Source organism: Nanorana parkeri, unplaced genomic scaffold (assembly GCF_000935625.1).
Source record: "Nanorana parkeri isolate BGI_ZX_2015 unplaced genomic scaffold, ASM93562v1 scaffold109, whole genome shotgun sequence".
NCBI classification, from domain to species: domain Eukaryota; kingdom Metazoa; phylum Chordata; class Amphibia; order Anura; family Dicroglossidae; genus Nanorana; species Nanorana parkeri.
The window spans coordinates 591,732-601,716 of NW_017306377.1; the positions used below are offsets into that span (position 1 = coordinate 591,732).

Genomic DNA, 9,985 nt, shown 5'->3' on the forward strand with positions numbered 1-9,985 from the left:
GGGAGAGTGTATTATTGATGGCTGGAGATGCAGTGTAATGACTTTTATGTATTTGGTATGGAATCCACAAGAAGACGTAGTCTGAAAAGTGTGTAATTTTCTGCCACAAAATGTTTTGGATTTAAAATTTGTATTTCCTATCAGGGAGTCTGAACTCTGAACTGTCACTGTTTCCGATCGTGATCCCAATGTGCCACACGTGCACACATATGGTTTCTTTTTGGAAGATTCTCACACACATTGTGACAAGTGCTCACGCTATATTTTTACACATTCATAATGCATTTGTACAGAGTGGATTCATGTAATTCAATAATAATGATAATAATAATGTGTCTTCTGCCTGAAAACTTTATTGCCTTTAGGGGAGGGTATTGGGGCACACATCAGTTCCGTTTTTAAGTAGTGGTGCGCCGAAATGTAATATTCAGACCGAAATTGAAAATCAAAAATGTCAGGCCGAAACCAAAACTTATTTTTATTTTTTTTCCTTTTTAAAATTGTTTACATATTTTTTTTTACATTACAGTCAGCAACTTTGGGGAAATATCGAATACAGAACCCTGATATTTCCCTTTTGAAATAGAAAAAGAGATTGAGGACACAGAGTCCTAAATCTCTTTTGCTGCAACCCATCAATGGTGATAGCAACATTGGCGATAAACTATTTAAAATTAACTCAGTTACAAAAACTAGAGGCCACCACCTAAAATTGGTGGAAAAAAATTTCCAGCACAAGGGTCGAAAGGGGTTCTTCACAGTTAGGGTCTGGAACTCACTGCCACAGGCAGTGATTTCAGCAAGCAACGTGGAATTGTTCAAGAAACTTTTGGATGATTTTTTAAGGGACCGTAATATACAGGGGTAAAAATTGGTGGAAAAAAATTTCCAGCACAAGGGTCGAAAGGGGTTCTTCACAGTTAGAGCAGTTAGGGTCTGGAACTCACTGCCACAGGCAGTGATTTCAGCAAGCAACGTGGAATTGTTCAAGAAACTTTTGGATGATTTTTTAAGGGACCGTAATATACAGGGGTACAGGTACTCCTAGAATGAGATCCTAATAGGTTGGACTTGATGGACTAATGTCTTTATTCAACCTCAAATACTATGTAACTATGTAACCCCTTTTATGAATGAACAGGAAGCCTCTATACTGAGTGTTCTTGTCCATTCATAACCTGTGGAGATAGTATAAGTTACTATGTCCACAATCATGAATAAACAGGAAGTGACCTAAAGCACTTCCTGTTCATTCATAACTAGGGACACAGTAAACATGCAATGTCCTCAATTGTTTACAAGCAGTCAGCTGATCACTTGTACTCTGCTCTCCATCCTGACTCCTTCGGCTGAAGAGGGAGTGGTGCAGGGAGGAGAGCTCAGCCTCCTGTGATACAGCTGACTCCTCCCCCGCACCGACGGCTTGGCCTCCTGGGACAGCTCACATCAGTCTTCTCCACGCACCGCTCTCCATCCGGATTTGTTGTCACAGGAGGCCGAGCGGGGCAGTGCGGGAGGAGAGCTCAGCTTCCTGTGACACTGACTGCTGACTTTCCTCCCCGACCAGCTTGGCCTCCTGAAGGTTTCTTTCCTCAACCACTGGACACTGTGCTGTGTCAGAGGGAAATTAGAGCAGCGAGCAGAAAGCAGCGCCCAGCGAACAGGAAAGAAACCAAGGATGCACCACATTATCGGCCAGAAAATGGTACTTTCAGCATTTTGCCCAAAGTATAATTTTCATATGAAATGTTTCAGCGGCTGAAATGTTGGTGCAGCCCTACTTTTAAGTGGACCTGTCATAACTAAACACACACACACAACTGCATTACAATTATAAGTAAAAGGAAAAGTACCTCTTTTTGCCTTGAATTAAAAACCTGTCAAATCCAAGACCACAGACCAGCTCACACGGCGGCTGATGTATAGACCGTTCACACAGCAAAACGCTGTATTGGCCACTCGATGGCCTATGCTCTCCAGCTCCATCTAGTGGCCATACATTGCAGAAAATGTCAATCACACAGCAAAGAGCTGTGCAAATGGTTTAAGCATCAGCCCAATATTCTCTGCCAACCATACATTGGTGTCAAGAGGGTATTGTTTCTAACCAGCGTAATAAGACAAAAATATCAAAATGGAAGCCCCATGTACTAAGATAATTACAAACTATAGACAGAAATTAGGTTTTTATTCCTTTAACACACATTGATAATGTCTATATCATGTAGATCTTTCTTACATTTTTACATGTAAAAACAAACACTATAGTTCTGCGTTAAAGTGTATGTAAAGCCCAAACCTTTTAGATTATGTAATGGTGTTAAACCTCCAATCAGGCTTAGCAAAACTAAAAGTTTTGCCTTTACATATGCACTTTATTTGTTAAATGTTACCATTTCATAAATGATATACTTTCTTTAACCAGTTGCGGACATGAGACATTAGATTGCTGCACACGCACACCTCATAAAACATAATTGAAGCACACATGGCGTGTGTAGTAGCACACTGCCTCTCTCCGCCTCGTACTTGACAACAATAACCGGGAGTTGCTATGCAAGTCCACCAGCTATTACAGCTACTGCTGTCAAAAAAACAACCTTCTGAGTCAGAGTTTATAAGATAAGCAATACAAAGTAACATTATTACTTTTGTGTTTACTGTTTCATTCATCTGTAGATCAAAGGGCTTCGATCAGCATGTGGCCTGATTGCCATCCACTGCGGGCGAGTGGTGCTGTACAATACAATGACAGCACACTGACGCAAACACTCCGAGTCCGGGTATGATCATTCACGGGTAATTGCAACATGTGCAATTACATGCAAACAGCCACAAAGGACCGCGAGCAGTGGCAGCCGTCATTGTACTGTGCAGAGCCTTCTGTCCGCAGCTGATCACGAGTCTCACAGAGGAATTTATGAGACACATGTGATCGGCCCCATTAGCAAGTGTGTACGTAGCTCTAAAGTAGTATTAAACGCTAAGCATCCAGCGCAACAACAAAAACATTCCCCAGTAAAAATATTTTTTTTCATTTTTGCACTATCAATTGCCCTTTAGAACCTTCCATGCAGCTGGCCTCTTCTCCCTGAGCACTGCTTCCCCGTACTTTCAGTCGATGTTCAGGAGTACCAGTTACCAGAGGATAGTGCAGTCTCCACCTGCTGTCAATCTGTTAGCCTGGAGTGGGGAGAATCAAGGAATCAAGGGAGGAGCAGGGGAGAATCAAGGGAGGAGCAGGGGAGAATCATTAAATGGGTCACAGGGTATAATACTGTACCTTCAATCCCTGGAACTTATAAATGAAATCAACTACAACCTTGCCATGCGTTTGTGTGCATGTGACAAGCATTTTACCAGCCATGTTTTTAAACCTTGCATGAATGTGTGCCAATGATGCCCTTTTGGCGCACATTCCCGCAATGGCCGAGTGTGAACCGGGACTACTGGACATTGGGAATATGGCAGCCTGGCTCTGTATTAGGCTACTTATAATTCACACAAAAAAAACGCAACACAGAATACTCCTCCCCGTATCCAAACCGCAAACTAAAAGGGGCGGGTCACAGGATGTAAACAAACTGGCATACATGGAGGATGCCGGTACTGAAGATCCAGAATAAGAAGTGCAGAATTACAGAAAATACTTTGAGGGGAATTTATCAAAGCTGGAGCAGTTGCACAGGGCAACCAATCAGCTTCTCTCTTCAGGTTGTTCAGTTAAGATTTGAAAATGAAAGAGAGAAGCCGTTTGGTTGTCATGCACAGCTGCTCCAGATTTTGTCTGCTCCAGTTTTGATCAATTCCCCTCAATGTATTTTACAAGCTGGCAACAAGAAATAAAATGTGCAGCTATGCTTCAATAAAATGCACAGCACTGAGTACACGTGCTGGAGGTATGACCGGTGCTGCAGAAATAGAAAAACATTAATGAAAAGCTTCTATTAAAAATGGATGTTTCATTTAACTTTAATGAGCCGTCATTGTCACAGACACTAAAGACTACACCTCTCTGCAGTTCTAAGAAATCTCCATTCCACAGCAACAAGGGAGAGAGCTCGCCAGCAGCCCAATATCCTAATAGCAGGCCTAATTGTAAAGTCAAATCTATATTCTGACCCAAAATAATCCAGTAACATTTTTGTAAATTTTTAACAGCTTCCACTGCATTGCCAGCCGAAAACGTTCCATAGATGTTTTAGGGCTATAAATATGGAATCATTATTTTCACTGAAAAGGAGGAATTTCTTACGGGTCAGGACCAGAAGCAAGCCCGATGACCGTGTTTTTAGTAGGGACGCACCGATACCGATATTAGTATCGGTAATACTCCGATGCCTAGCCCGATACTTCCGGTATGAGGAGGCCGGGCAGCACATCATTACACGCTGCCCGGCTTCCTGATTGGCTGGGAAGCCGGCACCATGCTCCCTCGTTACTCAGCCCCCTCCTTCCTTGCACTTCATAGCCCTCTTCTCTCCTAGGAATGTCTAATTACTGTGTGTGCTGGCCCAGCTCTTCCGCCCCTCCCCTCTCTACATAAACTTTTATGTAGCACCCAGGGGAAAAGGGAAGGGGAGTACTACAGAGTAGGAATGCACCAATACCATTTATTCGGTATCAAGTACCGATATTTTATTGTTCGGTACTTGCTGATAATGAATACCAGAAATCCCATTAAGGAAGCATGGCAACGTGTAATGTCTCGCCCCCCGGCTTCCTGATTGGCCGGGAAGTCGACTACATGCCCCTCGACCTCAGGTGACGAGGAAGCATGGAGCCAGCTTTCTGGCCAATCAGGAAGCCGGGGGCGGGTAATGACTCACCAGCCAGCTTCCTGACCAATCAGGAAGCCGGTACGGCGAGTCATTACACACCGCCTGGCTTCCTGATTGGCCGGGAAGTCGACTACATGCCCCTCGACCTCAGGTGACGAGGAAGTATGGAGCCGGCTTCCTAGACAATCAGGAAGCCAGGGGGCAGGTAATGACCCATCGCCTGGCTTCCTGATACCGGAAGTTTTGGTATCGGGATAAGTATCAGGAGCATTTAGGCGAGTACGAGTACAATGGGAAAATCAGGGAAAGATCTGATTGGCTGTTACAGGCACATCAGCTTGAGTTTCTGTTTTGCTGCTACAGACCTCTGTGAATTATTTCCACACATGGTGTTTGAACTGGCCAGTTGATGGCGTCTTTTGCAAAGTACAGCACTGTATTCTTTTAATGCACAAAGTCCTTCCCGGCTACATTTCATATTCCTTTATCCGAGTTAATTCGATGCAATAAATTTTTACCTGAAAACACCGAAAAGATACTTAGTGCTCCATCCGGCTTGCTTTTGATTCTCCCACGTGGGCAGATATCTGCCCAAGAATAAGGGGCAAAAAGTCAAGTGCCCATCCTCGATAATGTGGGGACACGCTAGCCTACTCACGCAACTCACCCAATGAGAAGAAGGACATGACTAGTGGACACAAATGGACACCACCTTCACTCAACAGATGGAGCTCTGGGTCTTACAAAAAGGCAGGATTCAAGCTAGAAATTAAAGTAGTTTATATGTCATGGGTAGGCAACCTCAAAGTGTCAAAGTTGCCTAACCTGGTATACGTGATCCTCAGGTTTCCTCTTTTTGTATGGTAAATAGAACTACAGCAACTTATTTTAAATCTTACTACACAGTGTTGCACAAACTCCACTTCTGCATTCACTATAGAACTTTCCTCTTTTGTCTTCTCTCTTCCCAGCGCCATAGATTAAAGTTTCTTATAGGTCCGCCCCTCAAAGCTACTTATACTCACCTTTGATTCACTCGCACGATGCTCTGTCACAAAATGTCTGGTCCTATGGGTATGAAGTAAAAATATGAGCTGATCAGTGACTGCCTTCTATCAGACGCAGTCACTGTTTAGATATTCAAGCAGCCTGTTTAATAAAACAGCTTGCAGTGGAGATTTATAATCATCAAATCATGTATGGCTAGCTTTACTTTGCAGAATCTATTGCATTGTAGCCAAAATCATCCCAAATGCAGACCCTAGTTCCCAGTGACAACCATAAACAGTTATCAGTGGAAATGCCATTACTTTCAATACTGACCCCAGTTTGATCTGCTGAACACAACAAATCCTTTCACTTTGTAAATTAAATTAAACCCGTGCAATGTGAACACATGATGATTTGGAGGGTTCCAAGGCTCACAAGTGGCTGGAGGAAAATTGTTCATCATCATTAGAAATGAGTGGAACTTTAATTTATTGGCAACCACAATAATTAGGGATGCACCAATACAGATACTTGTATTGGTGCCGATGCAGAGTATTTGGGTGAGTACTCATACTCGCCCAAATGCTCCGATACCTTCCCCGATATTTTAACTTCCGACATAAGGAAGCCGGGCAGCGAGTCACTACAGGCTGCCTGGCTTCCTGATTGGCCGGAAAGCTGACTCCATGCTCCCTCATCACTTGTCTTCATACGCTGCCTGGCATCCTTAATGGGACTTCCGGTATTGGTGCATCCCTAACAATAATGAAACTAATTGCTTACCCACTACTGTGAATATATTAACCAGTTGACATCCGCGGTGTTAAACCCCCTTCCCATCCAGGCCATTTTTCAGTATTCAGCGCTGCGGTACTTTGACTGACATTTATTCCGTCATGCAGCGCTGTACTGAAATGAATTTTATACCCTTTTTTGGGGACAGATAGAGCTTTCTTTTGGTGGTATTTATTCACCACTGGGGGTTTTATTTTTTTACTATATTAAGGAAAAATCACCGAAATTTAAAAAAAAAAACAGTTTCCCCTATATTAAATGATAAAACATTTATTATTACCCAATTTTTTGGTAAAATATAAAAGACGGGGTCACGTCGGGTAAAAAGACACCAAACATGTCAAGCCTTAAAATTGCGTGCGTGCGCAAAACCTCAAAAAACGATAATACCCAAAATTGGCCATAGGCGACGCTTTAAAAGCTGTTACCGCTCATCAGTTTAGTGTTATCAGTGATTGATGGCCCTAAAATGATTGCTCTCACTGCGACGTTCGCGGCGATATGTAACATGTGTAGCGCAATTGTAATTTGTGCGCGCTGGGGCACCGGGCGCGTATTTACGTTTATAGGCGCGTAAACGTGGGGGTGGGGGAGTTAAACATTTTGGGGGGTTTTTTCCCCTTTTTTTATATCTGACTTTTATTTTATTTTACTTTTTTATATGTGACTTTTATTTATTTTTATTTATATTAATTTTTTTGCACTTATTGTTATTGCTATTATATGGGGGGATAACAATACCCCTATATAATAGCAAAGGCACACTGACAGGTCCTCTTTATGGAGACATTAGGGGTCTCTAGGACCCCTAAAGTCACCTGTGGACCCCAAAAGAAGCTGATGAAGCAGAGATCTGCTTCATCAGCTTCTTCTCTCTGGCTATAGCAGCCAGATGACTGACAGGTGAATGCGGAAGTGATGTAATACACATCACTTCTGCATTCACAGCCCGGACGGAGATCAGCAAGGAGCTGATCTCCCGTCCTCCTCCTCCTGACGCCCGGGAAGCTGGCTCCACGGGTAGCACCCTCCCCTGGCTTCTGATGCTGCCGGGAGGTGCAGGTGACATCACCACGATTTAATACTGCTTGCTGGGAAAACTGAACACTCAAAAACCAATAAGCATGCCCTCTAGCAGGACTGCACTGTTTTAGGATTTCGAGTAGCCAGGAGACAGTGGTGTGCCACAGAGCCATCACCTGCACTTCCTGAAAAGCACTGGAAGTCTGGGCCAAGGCAAGTATTTTATTTATCTAAAATCACATTTTTATTTTGACTGTTTATAAACTAATTCTGTTTGCAATGACAGTAAAGTAGGCCAATTTCATGGAAGGTCCACTTGAAGAAGAAAAATGGCTGGAGTAGGGCTTTAAAATGTACAAATATGATTGATTTTCTAGGGTAAGTTTGACTCTTGATAGGTGTTGTGAGACCCCACAGACTTGTGAAAGTTCTTCCCTCAGATATTGAGAGATCTAAAGTGTGCATTTGGCATTTCACATACCAAACTCAAACAATTGTTATATAATACAAAGCAGAAGAAAGCACGTAGGATGCTAACATATACAATGTTTTACAACCCTAAAATCAATAGGTGGGGACTTCTTCCCTTTGACCCTCATAATTCACCCAGTAAAACATTTCATGTGTATCAAAGTAAAATTGCTTAAAGTACCTGGTGATCCTGCCAGTCCCTCCCATGATTGCTCGTTTCCGGTTATTTTTGAACTACGCTAAAAATGGAAGCAGATCCATTCTAGAGTGGCCAGTTTGTACCTTCCTACTTATGAGCTACCAGGCGCCATGCTTATGCATGGCATGCTTGTAGTCCTGTAGTCAGTTTGAGGATGATACACCACCCACCCAGCTCTTAACAGCGACTCAGGGACCTGGGATGTCACTGGCCGCACCGTTTTCAGTCTCTGCTGCTGACACCCCCCTCCCGCACACAGCACCTTCACAGCTTGGGTGACAGCAGATTCTGGGACGTGTGATGTCTTTTTCAGTTTCAGTGGTCACGTGACCACTAATATCTCACAAATGTGGTATTTATTTTTAATAGAAAGCATGTCCTAAAAAAGTCTACAGTTTTGCAATAGTGAATGTAATAACTTTTGAGTTCACAGACACTTTAATCTTTTACCTCTGGCCATGACAGAGAGTTAAATATTTGACCAGAAGCTCCAAAATCTACTGAAGCAAACACCTGAGAAATATGAACCCAGAGGAGAGGGAAATGACATGGCTCTAGGGGTAATATTTACAGCACTGTAAGTCACTGAATACATGGACAGCATCCAAAAGTGTATTGCATTTGCTGCTATTTCATACTGAGAATTAAAGGCAATGTCCACAGGGGTGGATAAATTAATATGGAATTCAGGAGCCAGTCTGTCCAATCCAGGAGCCAGCAGGAATATTTTTAGGAGCCAGTTCCATTGACAACTACTAGAGAAAACCTCAATTGTTGAGCGCCAGCTGTAATTGGCACCCTGGCTGCTGGGATTTGTCCAGTCCTGTCCTACCAAAACCTAAACTCTGCCTTTAAGTCAAACAGTTTTCCAGTTCTCAACCTTGACATGCATGTGTATTGTGCCTCAATAGAGATTACAGCTACAACATATCAACAAGGCCACTTTTTTTGCTACCTTTAGCTAATTTCGAGCAATAATCGGAGGGTATAAAAGAGCATAAAAGCAGAAGTACAATAAAAAAAAAAAAACCTCACCAAGGAATGAAAACATCCCTCAAAAACAAACATTATTCACAGTGTAATTGAAGCCGAATCATAATTAAAGTATGAAAAGGGTAGTATCAGATGTACACTGTAACGAACTGAAGTCAACAATAGAAAAACTAAATGGATAGCATCCAAAATACAAAACTGCCCCCTTAAAAACAAGATTGAGCATTCAAGAAAAATGCCAGTTTTTTTTTTGTTTCGTTTTTTATTTGCTTCAATGGATTGCCACTATGCTGCTTTATAAACAAGAGGAGAACTAAAATCAAGGCTCAGGATAACCATCACTCACTATAAAAGTAGGGTACACACGGTTACAATTTTGTATAAACAAAGTCGATTTCGGAACATTCATTCAAATGTCTATGAATGAATGCGATGTAACCGACAAACGAAAATGACCACAGTAACGAGAATTTTCCAAGGAGCATGTTGGAAAATGTTTCTCGAATGAACGAAATTCTAAACGTGTTTTTGGGAATTTAATCGTTGCCGATTGAAAATATACGGCGAGGTAGTAATGCACCTGTTGTGACCCACGATCGAACGTTTCATTTCCAAACATTGCTGGTGAAACCTTCAAACTGAAAATACCTTTTAAATAGTGTTGGTTTAGTTTGCTATGACGAAAGAAGTTCCGTAGAACATTCATGTGAAATTCAAACCGTGTGTACCCTTA

The 9,985-nt window shown here is 42.4% G+C and overlaps 1 protein-coding gene across 3 annotated transcripts in view; it reads right to left on the reverse strand.

Moving 5' to 3' along the window:
- NADK (NAD kinase) overlaps window positions 1–9,985 on the reverse strand; it is a 70,662-nt gene that overhangs the window by 48,762 nt on the left and 11,915 nt on the right. The window contains exon 2 of one of the 3 annotated variants that reach the window (XM_018553084.1): window positions 1,397–1,402. The exons of the other annotated variants lie outside the window; for them this stretch is intronic. The gene's annotated coding sequence lies outside the window, so the exon portion shown is untranslated. The remainder of the gene's footprint in view (window positions 1–1,396; window positions 1,403–9,985) is intronic. 3 annotated transcript variants of the gene reach the window in all.